Here is a 12,966-nt window from a genome sequence, read left to right as displayed (position 1 = left end):
TAGGGAATTGAATTCCCTGGCCACTAAGGTTGTCTTTACTCTGGATCAGAATCTTTTAGGTTAGGTAGGACCTACCGGGTGCTACCTCACCTACAGGACCCTTACCCCTCCCCTGCTGTCCTTTGGTGTTGGCCTAGCCTTCACACATCTTGGCCATCATTCTACAATCGACCCTACGGGTAGATTGTGGGATTGGCTCGGGTTCTTTGTCGGCTCCCGGCAGAGATTCCCCTAACCTATCGAGTGTTCTTCAGTCCTTCTACTGAGTCAAGGGAGGCAGCAAGAGAGACGCTGGGAAATGTTTCAGAGGTTTCCAGAAGAACACCACTGGCCCATACCTTCCTAATGAAGGGATGAGAGGTTGTCTGTTCCCTAGGGCATCTTTGGATGTAGTTATCCCTCAAACTCACCCTGAGATCCCCCTCGTCCAGATTCCGATAGAATCTGATGTTTCAGATGCCTTGAAAGACATCCAGCTGGAAGACAACTTGTCGGTGGTTGCCGAAGATACGGAACGCAGTCTTCTAGCAGAAGAGCAGGATCAGGAGGCTGTCTTACCTCCTGAAGGCGACGACGAAAAAACCAAAACTATTTCGGTTTCATTGGCTGCGGTGACTGAGCCTGTCCCGTCGAACTCTTCCGCCCCCCCAATTGGATACGATTAGCCATACGCTAACTTCCCTTCTGTCCATGTTTCAGGACATGAAGTAGCAGTCATCCGAGAAGGAAGCTGCACTTCGTTCAGAGATGCATCAACTCGTATCTACTCGTTTAGCCCCCAAGAAGCTAAACGTGAAGGAACTTCCCTCTTTTTCAGACATCAATCCTTGGAGGTATGCTGGACACATGCCTATGTTAGGAAGGAAGATCTTCCTCTCCGACAAACTGGGCACAGTCGCAGTAGAGGATGTTGAGTTCTGGCCCAGTAAAGGGGCCTACCCGGATTGTTACGTTCGCTTAAGGACGGAACCTCCCTCAAAAGAGGAGACGGAGCTGAAAGAGGTCATCATCAGGACCTCCCCAAGACCCAGGCCTTGTTCACTAAGACCTTGAAGGAGAGGGCCTTCTCTAGTTCCAAGGTACCGGCTCTCAGCACGAAGCACCCATCCTTCATTGCTGCTTCTTCCCGTGCCTTCCCCTTTATGAAGAAAGGGTTCAAGGCAGCCTTAAAGGCAGTTGAGGCAGGGAAACCTTGTCCTACACTTGAAGAGTGTAGACCCTTTTCCCTCCCCCTACCATCTGACGATGCTGACTGGAAGGACGTTTATAACACCTTCTCGGTTGGGAAGCTGGAGGCTGACATTGCCGGACGTCAGTTCGGAGAAGACCTCCCGAAGTTGTCGGACTTCCACCTGCGCAGGGAGCAGGAGACGAAGGAGAGACTTGCCGCCTCTATGTCCTTACAGACTGGATTAGAGACTATGGCAAGCGTCCCAGACACCCCAGACATGTACATGGTCTTTGCCAAAGCTCATTTGGCAACGGTCACCAAGGACCTGTACAACTTCATTAAAGCCAGACGGGCTTGCAGAGAGTTCGTGTTCGCCTCGGCTGCGGGGAGGCACGAACCCAGGAAGCTGATAGCTTCCAACATCTGGGGAAAAGACCTCTTCCCAAGCGAAGTGGTCAAAGAGGTTGTTGACAAAGCCGCTACGGAGAATGGGAATCTCCTCCACAAGTGGGGCTTGTCATCCAAGAGGAAGTCTTCCAGTGAGGAGGGTCCCCAACCCAAACAGAAAACTAAATGACCTAGAGTGCCCTCTCGCCCTCCACGACAACAACAACAGCTTCCCGTGGCCACGGTGCCCCAGACGGTGGCACAACCACCTACCACATACCAGCTGGTGCCCCAACAAGTGGCGACTCAGTCGCCTGTCTTTACCCCAGCCTTTGAAAGGCAATCTACAACCTTTCGGCCAAAGTCTCTAGGTTCCTTTCGAGGTTCCTCTAGACGCCCCTCTAGAGGCAGGGGCAACAAAGGTGGACGTGGCCAAGGAGGCAAGTCCTCCAACCAGCACTCCAAGTGAGATGCTTCCAGTAGGAGGGAGATTTCTCCTCTTCCGGGATCGCTGGACCTTCGATCCCTGGGCCCACAGCTTAATCAAGAATGGACTGGGGTGGAGTTGAGATGCAACTCCACCAATTTTCCCCTCAGTTCTTCCAACACTCAACCCCCATTCTGGAAGAATATGTCCAAGAACTCTTAGAGAAGAGAGTTGTAAGGAGGGCAAAGTCCATCAAATTCCAATGAAGGCTGTTTTGTGTTCCGAAGAAGGATTCGGAAAAGCTCAGAGTCATTCTGGACTTATGACCACTCAACAAGTTCAGAATGCTGACTCTTCAACACATAAGGACCCTACTGCCCAAACAGGCATACGCAGTCTCCATAGACATGGCGGACGCATATTGGCATGTTCCGATCAATCGACAAGTTTCCTCCTACTTAGGATTCAATCTACAAAAGAGACAATATGTCTTCAGAGCCATGCCCTTCGGACTAAACATAGCCCCAAGGGTATTCACAAAGCTTGCGAACGCAGTCATTCGTCAACTACGCCTAAAGGGAGTTGAGGTGATTGCCTACCTGGACGACTGGCTGGTATGGGCAGCATCCGAAGAAGAATGCACACAAGCCTCCAAGGAAGTGATCCAGTTCCTGGAACATCTAGGATTCAAGATCAACTTGGAAAGGTCTCGACTATCTCCAGCTCAAAAGTTCCAATGGCTGGGTGTCTACTGGAACTTACAGTCACACTGCCTCTCCATTCCATTAAAGAAAAGGAGAGAGATAGCGGGATCTGTGAAGAGACTCCTTCAATCCGTCAGGATAACAAGAAGGCAACAAGAGAGAGAGTTGGGGTCTCTCCAGTTTGCCTCGATGACAGACCCAGTGTTGAGAGCACAATTAAAAGATGCATCAGGAGTCTGGAGAAAATACGCATCAAACGCTCGAAGAGATCTAACAAGACCGATACCAACTCGTCTGCGATCACTTCTCAAGCCAGGGTCAGAGGCCAAGTACCTAAAGAAGAAGGTACCCCTACAACCACCTCCACCTTCAGTCACCATTCACATGGATGCCTCGAAGGAAGGAGGGGGAGGCCACTCTCACCAATGGAAAGTCCAAGGAACCTGGTTCTCCCTCTTCAAGACCTTCCGCATCAACATTCTGGAAGCCATGGCAGTTTTTCTATCGCTGAAGAAACTGAAGCTTCGCTGCTCGATCCACATCCGGCTGGTCCTAGACAGCGAAGTGATAATGAGATGCCTAAATCGACAAGGTTCAAGATCGCCTCAAATCAACCAAGTGATGTTGGCCATCTTCCGCCTGGCGGAAAAGAAAAGATGGCACTTATCAGCAGTTCACCTCCAAGGGTTCAGCAATGTGACGGCGGATGCTCTATCCAGGCTCACCCCAATAGAGTCAGAATGGTCCCTAGACGCAAGATCATTCTCCTTCATCTTACGCAAAGTCCCAGGACTGCAGATAGACCTCTTCGCGACGAGCGACAAGAAGCTACCCAGATCCATAGCCCCGTACGAGGATCCTCTAGCGGAAGCAGTGGATGCCATGTCCATAGATTGGAACAGATGGTCCAGGATTTACCTGTTCCCTCCAACCAACCTCCTGCTGAAGGTCCTCAACAAACTGAGATCATTTCAGGGAACAGCAGCAATAGTGGCTCACAAGTGGCCCAACAGCATATGGTTCCCACTGATAACGGAACTACGACTGAAGCTGATTCCATTGCCGGATCCAGTTCTGACTCAACAAGTGCAGAAGTCGACTGTCTCCGCTTCATCACAGAAAACCCGGAACCTTCATCTCATGATTTTCTCACCTTAGCAGTCAAGAAAAGGTTTGGGATTTCAAAGGCAAGTATCAACTTTTTAGAAGAATACAAATCGAAATCTACTAGAAGACAATACGAGTCTTCCTGGAAGAAATGGGTTGCCTTCGTCAAGGAAAAGAAACCAAAAGAGATCTCAACAGATTTCTGTTTATCTTTCTTTATTCATCTCCATGAACAAGGTTTAGCAGCCAACACGATCTCCACGTGTAAATCTGCCTTGACCAGACCCCTACTATATGCTTTCCAGGTGGACTTCTCGAATGAAATCTTCAACAAGATCCCTAAGGCCTGCGCTCGACATCGGCCCGCAGCACCTCCGAGGCCCATTTCTTGGTCCTTGGATAAGGTTCTTCATCTAGCCTCTACCTTGAACAATGAAGATTGCTCTCTAAAGGATTTGACTCAAAAGTTGATAATCCTATTTGCACTAGCCTCAGGAGCCAGAGTTAGTGAAATAGTGGCCCTTTCGAGGGATGATGGCCACATTCAGTTCACAGACTGCGGAGAACTGAACCTTTTTCCTGACCCAGCGTTTCTCGCTAAGAATGAGCTGCCCACCAAAAGGTGGGGTCCCTGGAGAATCTGCCATCTGAAAGAAGATGCATCTCTATGCCCAGTAGAATGCCTAAAGGTCTATTTTTGTAGAACTTCAGACTTTGGGGGAGGACAGCCTTTCAGAGGAGAAACCTCAGGTTCAACATTGACCTTGAAACAATTAAGGGCAAAGATCACCTATTTCATTCGCAGAGCGGATCCAGACAGCACACCCGCAGGTCATGATCCGAGAAAAGTTGCTTCGTCTCTGAAATTCTTTCAGAACATGAGTTTTGAAAGTCTTCGCTCCGATACTGGATGGAAGTCATCCAGGGTTTTCTTCAAGCACTACGCGAAACAAGTGCAAGAGATTAAGCATTTTGTGGTGGCAGCAGGTAGTGTACTAAAACCTGCCGCTTGATTTCTGCGAAGAACAGTGCATTAATTGGGACTTTAGTGAAGGGTGTACATGGTTTCCTCCTACGGAGTGACATGTTTAGTGAAGTGTCTAAGTAGTGACACTATGAACTGTTCTAAGTATAAGGTGAAAGAAGCATAAAAGACATACACATGTGCCATGCGTATAAGTACGCAAGTGTTGATGAACTGTAACGACAGAAATGTGAAATAATGAAATACTACGATATTTCCTTTACAGTGGCTTCATGTTTCCTTTCCAGATGAAACAGCTTTTTCTGTTATTACTATTTTATTATGCTTTACACAATATTTCCAAAAAATTTCTTTGATTTTATATTGTATTATAAAGTGAACAGTATTTTTGCTATCTATTATTTAGCAATAAACACTTCTTTGAATTTTGCGTCTCATTTTGCCCTACAAATTCTATGCATGCTATATAAATAAATGTGTCAGAGCACTTATTATCCTATTATTTTGAAAATATTCTGAACATACTCTATATCTGTTCTAAGTGAACAATCTGATAATTATGTGTTATGGTATCAAGTATCAGTCCCTGGTAATGACTGATTTTATATCTGATTGATTTACTGACTACAAATTTCCTACACGAATGAAAATCTGTCTACCTTGCTTACAACACACCAAGTGGACCAGGGGAGGTGTCAGTAATCAATACATAATTTCTTCCTTTCAGAATACAAACTATGTTTTACATGTATATGATGAGACTAATATACAAACTGGTTTGCTAGATTGTTCATTGAACTTACAATCCTTGGGTTTTTCCTAGAGTCTCCCATGACTCTTCCCTGTAGGGTGCAGGAAGCACTGACATAGTCCATGATCAGTTGAAAGGTGTATGACGGTAACACCATGTGTCTCTAGGTCTAGATGACCAAGGAAAATTTATCCCGCGGTTATTGGCACTATTGGAAATCCACAGATACATTAATGCTCTGGTAAACTTCCATCAGGACGACATGGCCTGAGCCCAAAATCTATTTTTGGGTGAGGTAGCCATGTCGTCCTGATGGACCCACCCTCCTTTTACAAAGGATGAATGGATCCCTCCCAAACGTCCTGTATCTGTAGCACCTCGCTAACTCTACAAAGAATGACAAGATGGCGCTGGGATGTGACGTCATACTGGCGCCCAACTATAGTACATGTAGGAGTGTTGCCTTAATTTTAGACAGTGCATGTTCAAGTACCGTTTGTGGGAAAACATGGCTTCAGGGTTATTTGAGTACATTGAGTGAGGAGGATAGGTTGTTAGTCGAGACCACAGATAGTAATAGGGTGGTCAAATTTGGAGGGGGTACTCAGTTGAAGTCTCTTGGGGAGTGTAGTCTACCGGCTTCCTTAGTTGGGAATAAGGTCACAATTAAAACTGACATAGTTGATTCTGACATTCCTTTATCAAGGCAGGCTATGGAAACTGCCAAGGTAAAGATGGATATCGAAAATGACTCTGTGGAGATTTTAGGCAAACCAATAGTTTTGAATATTACTTCTTGTGGACATTATTGTATTCCTCTTGGTAATGATGCCAATGTTGAGAAGCAGGAAAACGCTGCGAACAAAGGAATCACTCATCAGATGACGAACGAGGGCACCATAGGGGGACAGGATATGTAACCGCTCCTCACGATACGTCCCTAATTATACACGATATCTTCGGATAGCCGTTCTGGGGGTTAGAACCCCGTGATACCTGACGGTTATTCTCTTGTAACATCACTCACAGAAATATTATAGAGTAGGAAGCTGCCGGAAGGAACCTTCCATCACGACGACATGGCCATCTCACCCAAAACTAGATTTTTCCTACGTCAGAATCCGTTTGTTGAGTGATGCTGGGATTTGGCGGGAACAGTATGCCCGTGATTGGGAGAGAATTGAGAATAACTGTGTTTTGTGTAAGCAATTTAAGAGAACTCCACCTAGACCAGTGGTTGGTTTGCCCATGGCAAAAAAAATTTAATCAGGTTGTTGCTATGAATTTGAAACATTGGCAGGGGGGAAAATGGATTCTTTATCTTATAGATATGTGGTCTAGGTACACACAGTCGGCTTTCATAGATAGGAAGAAAACCACTAATGTGATTCATCAGATAATGAAACTTTGGGTGGGAACTTTTGTGGTTATGGAGGGGGTTTTGCATGATAATGGTGGGGAATTCAGTTCAGATGAGATGAGGGATGTAGCTTCAGTTTTAGATGTAAGGATTAACATACCAGCTGCTGAAAGTCCGTTTCAGAATGGGTTGTGTGAGCGAATACATGCAGTCACTGACATGATGTTTGTTAAATTAAAAGTTCAATATCATCGAACTCCTATGGAAGTGTTGTTGAAGCGGTCGATTATGGCAAGAAATTCCCTCCAGATGTGGAATGGCTTTAACAGCCACCAGTTGGTTTTTGAGGAAAACCTTAACCTTCCAAACATCATGACTGATAAGGTTCCTGCATTGGAGGGCAAGACCACCGGTGAGGTTTTTGCTAGGCATCTCAGTGCTCTACCTTCATCTAGGCAGACCTTCATACAGACAAAAGCCAGGAGAGAGTGAAGAAGGCTCTGAGGAATAAGGTAAGGGTGGCAGAGAAGATTTTCCAGCCTGGTGATTGTGTGTTTTATAAACGGGAGGGTCATGATCGATGGCTTGGGCCTGGGAATGTGATTTGTCAGGATGGTAGGTTGATCTTTGTAAGGCATGGGGGTGCAATTGTTAGAGTATCACCAAATAGACTTATTAAGCAGGAGTTGGAGTTCAGGGGGAAACTTAAATCTGATGGTGCTGGGAACATAAGTAATAAAGCTGCGGGGTTAGATGGTGATGGTGATGTGGAGTGAGACTTGACATCGTTTGCTCAGTCGGATTTGAGGGAAGCCGATACTACTGGTAATAGGGTTGAAAGCTGTGAGGTGCATTCAGAGGTGCCAGTTGGAGCAGAAAATGAAAGTAAGAATCGTTCAGTTCCTAAAATTAGACTTTGAGTGCAGGAGAATAATTGTTGGAAAATATATGCTACAACTCTTACGAAAGCCGAAAAGAACACGTCGGAGTGTCAGGAAGTAAAACAAGCGGAGATGAAAAGACTATGTGACTTTGGGACTTATAAGGAGGTACCTTTTTGGGGTCAGAAGTGTATTTCAACCAGGTGGGTTCTGACTAGGAAAGATTCTGGGATAAAAGCACGTTTGGTGGCGAGGGGTTTTGAGGAAGAAAGTACTTTTCAGAGCGATTCCCCAACAGTGGGTAAAAGTGCCATCAAATTGCTTTTGACATTGGTAGCTAGTTTAGGGTGGGAGAGATTGGTAGCTAGTTTGGGGTGGGAAATAAGAACTACGGATATCAAATCCGCTTTTCTTCAGGGAAGGGACCTTGAGAGGGATGTATACATTCATCCTCCTTGTGAGGTAAGAGTGGAGGGTGAGGTGTGGAAACTATAAAAGTGCCTCTATGGGTTGGGAGATGCTTCCAGACAATTTTATTTGAGTGTTAGGGAGGAGATGCAAAGATTAGGATGTCAACAGTGTGTTATTGAGCCAAGTTTATTCTAGAAATTGTCTGGGAAGGGAAAACTTGAGGGCATTTTGGTTACTCACATAGATGACTTTTTGCATTCAGGTACGAGAGTTTTTAGGGAGGAAGTTATGGAGCCATTGAGAGAAAGGTTTCTTGCCAGTAGGGTGGAGGGAGGTAATTTTTCTTATGTCGGTTTTAGAATAGTGCAAAGTAAACAGGGTTTTTGGCTTGATCAAAGTAGTTATGTAGATAGTGTGGAGGTGGAGCAATTAGATCAAGAAAGGCTTTCGCAAAGGGGTTCGGAACTTTCAGCACTTGAGAAGACAAGTTATCGGTCTATTGTAGGTGCCATCAATTGGATTGTTTTGGGTTCAAGACCTGATAGGGCTTTCAACTAGAGTGAATCCTGCAACCGTGGACGATTTAGTTAAGGCTAGAAAGGTTTTGAGAAGGCTACAAGAGAGTGAGTCTTGTATTCTGTTCCCATGCATAGATAATCCTTGGTCTTTGTATGTTTTTACTGATACACCATCAGCTAATTTACCTGATGGTTTTAATAGTTCTTTGGGTATTGTTATTTTCATTACTGATGGGAATAGATCAAGTCCTCTTACCTGGCATGCAAATAAGAGAAAGAGGGTAGTTAGATCGACCTTGGCAGCTGAGACTTTAGCGTTGTTGGAAGGATTGGAGGAGGCACTTTATCTTAGATCAATGTTGGTGAAAACTGACACCAGTGCCGTAGTTCCTGTTGTCATTTATGTGGATAATAAGAGTATGGTTGAGGCTATTTATTCTACCAAACTGGTAAGTGGTAGAAGATTGAGAATCAATCTTGGGGCAATAAAGGAGATGTTGAAAAATGACGTAAAACAAGTCAACTGTTAACCAGGATCATACCAGCTTGCTAATTGCCTGACAAAAAGGGGGTTATAGGTGAACAGTTGCTTACTGTATTTCGTACTGGTCGCTTTGGGAATATTGAGATCTAAATGTTGTTGCTTGGTTGAGTGTTGTCTTGTTGGTAAGTTCACTCACATATTTTACGATTAATGGATCCTTATTTTAGATGTCTTGTGTGAACAAGAAAGTCTAGGTTTTAAACGTGGCTGATTTTCAGTCTTGAAATTTTATGGAATTGTAGCTAAAGCTTTTGGTTTTAGATGTGGCTGGTTTTGAGTGTTTTTTTGATATGACATTGTATAATTTACTATAAAATAAAAGAGAGAGGTGAGGCCGGAGGCTGGAGAGCAGGTGGTCTTTCTTTAGCATGGATCAAGGTATCACAGCAAGGGCTCTCCCAAGACAGGTCGACCACCAACGTCCTGTGAGAATACCCTCAATCAGAAGGGTAATTACATAACATCTCCCTTCATTTAAAAGGTAAATATTTGTAAACATAGCAAAACAAACATAGGCTAATGCAGGTTTATATGGAGTCTATAGCCAAACTACAAGTCCTAGATCTTAAAATACCATTTACTTTCATTTTATGGTGATATTTTTATTATTCTCAAGTAAATCTTACTCATGCTATATCACACAATTATATAAGTTATGGAAGATAATATTCTTAGAGGCATTAACGTTTGAAATTTGTTAAAATGACTTCCTATATAAATACAAAAAAATATTCGTGGTCGTTAAATATATTATAGTTACCCTTAAATAAAGTTTTCTCTAAATCAAAAGTTGTACCGTTTTCTTTTTCTTAAGGCCACTAATCTAGGGGTAACTTGCTTATAAATTTCGCTCGTATACTGAATATCAATTAAATATCAAAATAAATTCATACGAATATCTCCTGAATTCCTATTATAATTCAATTAATCTATTAGAAGAATATTTAAATATATCTTAAGCAAAATACTATAATTTTAGCTGATGAAAAGGCTATAGAACGCAGGCTATGGTGGAGGTCTCCGATTGGTTAAAACACTTCCTTAACTAGGGGGACAACTTTTGGGAATTTGTCCCCAAATCTCGGAATTTGTAAAGGTTTTGGGGACATTGAGTGTAGGAACTCCCTTAAATCTGGTAAATGTAAAACATTATCTAAATACTCATGAATAATTATCCAGTCTTCATTAAAACTTATAATGAAAGTGAATGACTTAATTAAGTTTTATTGTTTTCCTATGGTATACCATTCATTGCAATTAGAACTTTATTAATATATCTTTTAGAGCACAAACTGAAATCAGAGCATAAAATCATCATTAATAAAACAAAATATACTGTATGTTGTTTCACAATGGGAACAATTAGAAATAAAAACAGAATAGATTATAATTACAGAAGATACAGGAGTACACTGTACAGCATTTAATAGACTGTAAATTTAATTGTGTTGAAAAATGTCTGGAGAAATTACTTCTGGTCTGGGGAACTTTTAGGGATTGTCTAGGGATGTTCCTGACTGTGTAGACTGTAGAAGAAGATTCATTTCTCAGACGAAGAGAGAGAGGAAGAAGGAACCAAGCAAAGTCTCGTCTTTTAACTTGTGATCCTGCAAACAGTGAAGGCTTCATTAGGTAAGGAGGGACACATTTTACAAGGTTTCATTGATTTTATTATGTTCTCGTGGTATCTTTAATGACTCAAAATACTGGAGATTCGAATATATTATATGTGTTGTAGGTTTCCATGTGTTAAACCATCGAATTTCTTTAAGGGTCTTTTATTGGTGAAGAAACTTTATAAAAGACATTTCTCAAAAGTGGTCTTTTTAGCTTGTGTTGGTAATACCATTAATCAGTGAGTGGTTATTAAATGAGATTGTTTCCAGATGTGGCTTTAACTTTCAATTAATGAGATGGTGTATAACTGTAGTCTCTGTGTGGTTATAGTTCCAGTTAAGGAATCTGTAATCACCTATAATTGAAGTTGTTACTATAAGAAGGAATTGAGATAATACTAATCCCAGTAGCTGTAGGCCTAGATTTTAGAATGCAAATCAAATGTCATATACTTTTTATGGAATTTTTGTTCCCGTGGTTAAAATAGAGGGTCGTAGGCCTACCATTTTAATATTGGCAAAATGTTTTATTAAAAACCGACAGAACTTTTTAATCACATACTTTGATTTAATCTGGTAAGAAATATGATTATTTATTTTTCACATTTTAAAAGTTGTGAATATGATGGTGTAAACTATAGTGAAAACTGTGATTTGTGCAAATTATTTTCATTACAAAAGTGTAAGGAGGAAAAGAGAGTTTCAGGTGATGTGTGTTAGAAAATTATTTGCTAATTAGCTAAAATACATTCTATTGGACAACTCTACATTCACACATTCTTTATTTTACTAATACAGAAAAATAAATGATTTGATATAATTTTGCATACACATGCTGTATGAATTCACATATATCATTCATTTGAATACAAATACATATAATCCTTATGACAAATATATACAATTATTTTGCTTTAAGGAACAACCATCGCCTCACTTCCATTAGTTTGAAAGTCTTTGGCCAGCCACTCCCACCAATTAAGCTCTCTCTCTCTCTCTCTCTCTCTCTCTCTCTCTCTCTCTCTCTCTCTCTCTCTCTCTCTCTCTCTCTCTCTCTCTCTCTAAGCATCAAATCCATTAAAATATCAAATATTTGGAAGTGTATCCCAAGATATAAATTATTTGTAAGTCACAAAAGTCAGCCTCATATCAGCTCAGCAAATGCACTTACACAGAAGTGTCTGGTAAAAAAAGAGGCTTAGTTTTGATCTTAAGGTACCCTATACTGCCAATATATTTAAATCCAAGTTAAAAGAAAGCAGTAAATTACTGTGATAAAAGCACAAGTAGGAACACGGCTTTTTTTATTCAGATTTTTAGAAATTATTCTTGTGAAAACCTTTATAGAAACGATCTATTTTGATAGCAACCCTATTTTTTTTCCTCGTCCATTAGCGGACGTATAATTGCCTAATTACCTCATTAGTAATGACTAAACTCTTACTGTAAGGGGGGGGGGGGGTTCCTTGCCTGTTTTTCGACCAACCAGACAGAACTGGTTTTCTGTATATTTGTTCTTCGTTTAAGAGGACGGACCTACTCGTTGTCAGTGAATTTTCAAAAAAATTTAGTCTGTAAATGGAAAGCCTTATTCAGTAATTAATATTAAGTCTTCCTTCAGTATCAAGGTAAAAGGTTGGCTTTATTCTGCATTAATTAATTTTGTTACTAAATGATGATTAGCTTTATTTGCGACAATATTAATTTATGAAAAAATGGTTATTAGTGATGCCATGATTGCCTGAAATGTCGATGCTGTCTTTAATACTTTGTGGATTTGGACAATTTGAATCGAAGGCGAGACTTTAACTCTTTAATGATTATCAGCAAAAATATTTTGAATTAGTAGTGGTTATGAAGGATCAGTTCTGTTTTTTAACCATGAGAGAATGAGTGGAGATGCTGCAACAATTATTATGTTAGTTTAAAGGCCTACATATTTTCAATGAATTGACTGTTCACATTTGAAATTGTAGGAAAGAATGACGCAAAAGTTTTCGAGCATTGATTCCACAATCGTGGAATGTAGGCTGTGACATCATACAGCAGTGACAATTTTTATTTCAAGTTAGAATTTAGGAACCGAATTCAAGAGTACTTCTTT

Source organism: Palaemon carinicauda, chromosome 43 (genome assembly GCF_036898095.1).
Source record: "Palaemon carinicauda isolate YSFRI2023 chromosome 43, ASM3689809v2, whole genome shotgun sequence".
Taxonomy (NCBI): Eukaryota; Metazoa; Arthropoda; class Malacostraca; order Decapoda; family Palaemonidae; genus Palaemon; species Palaemon carinicauda.
This window is presented reverse-complemented; position numbering follows the sequence as displayed.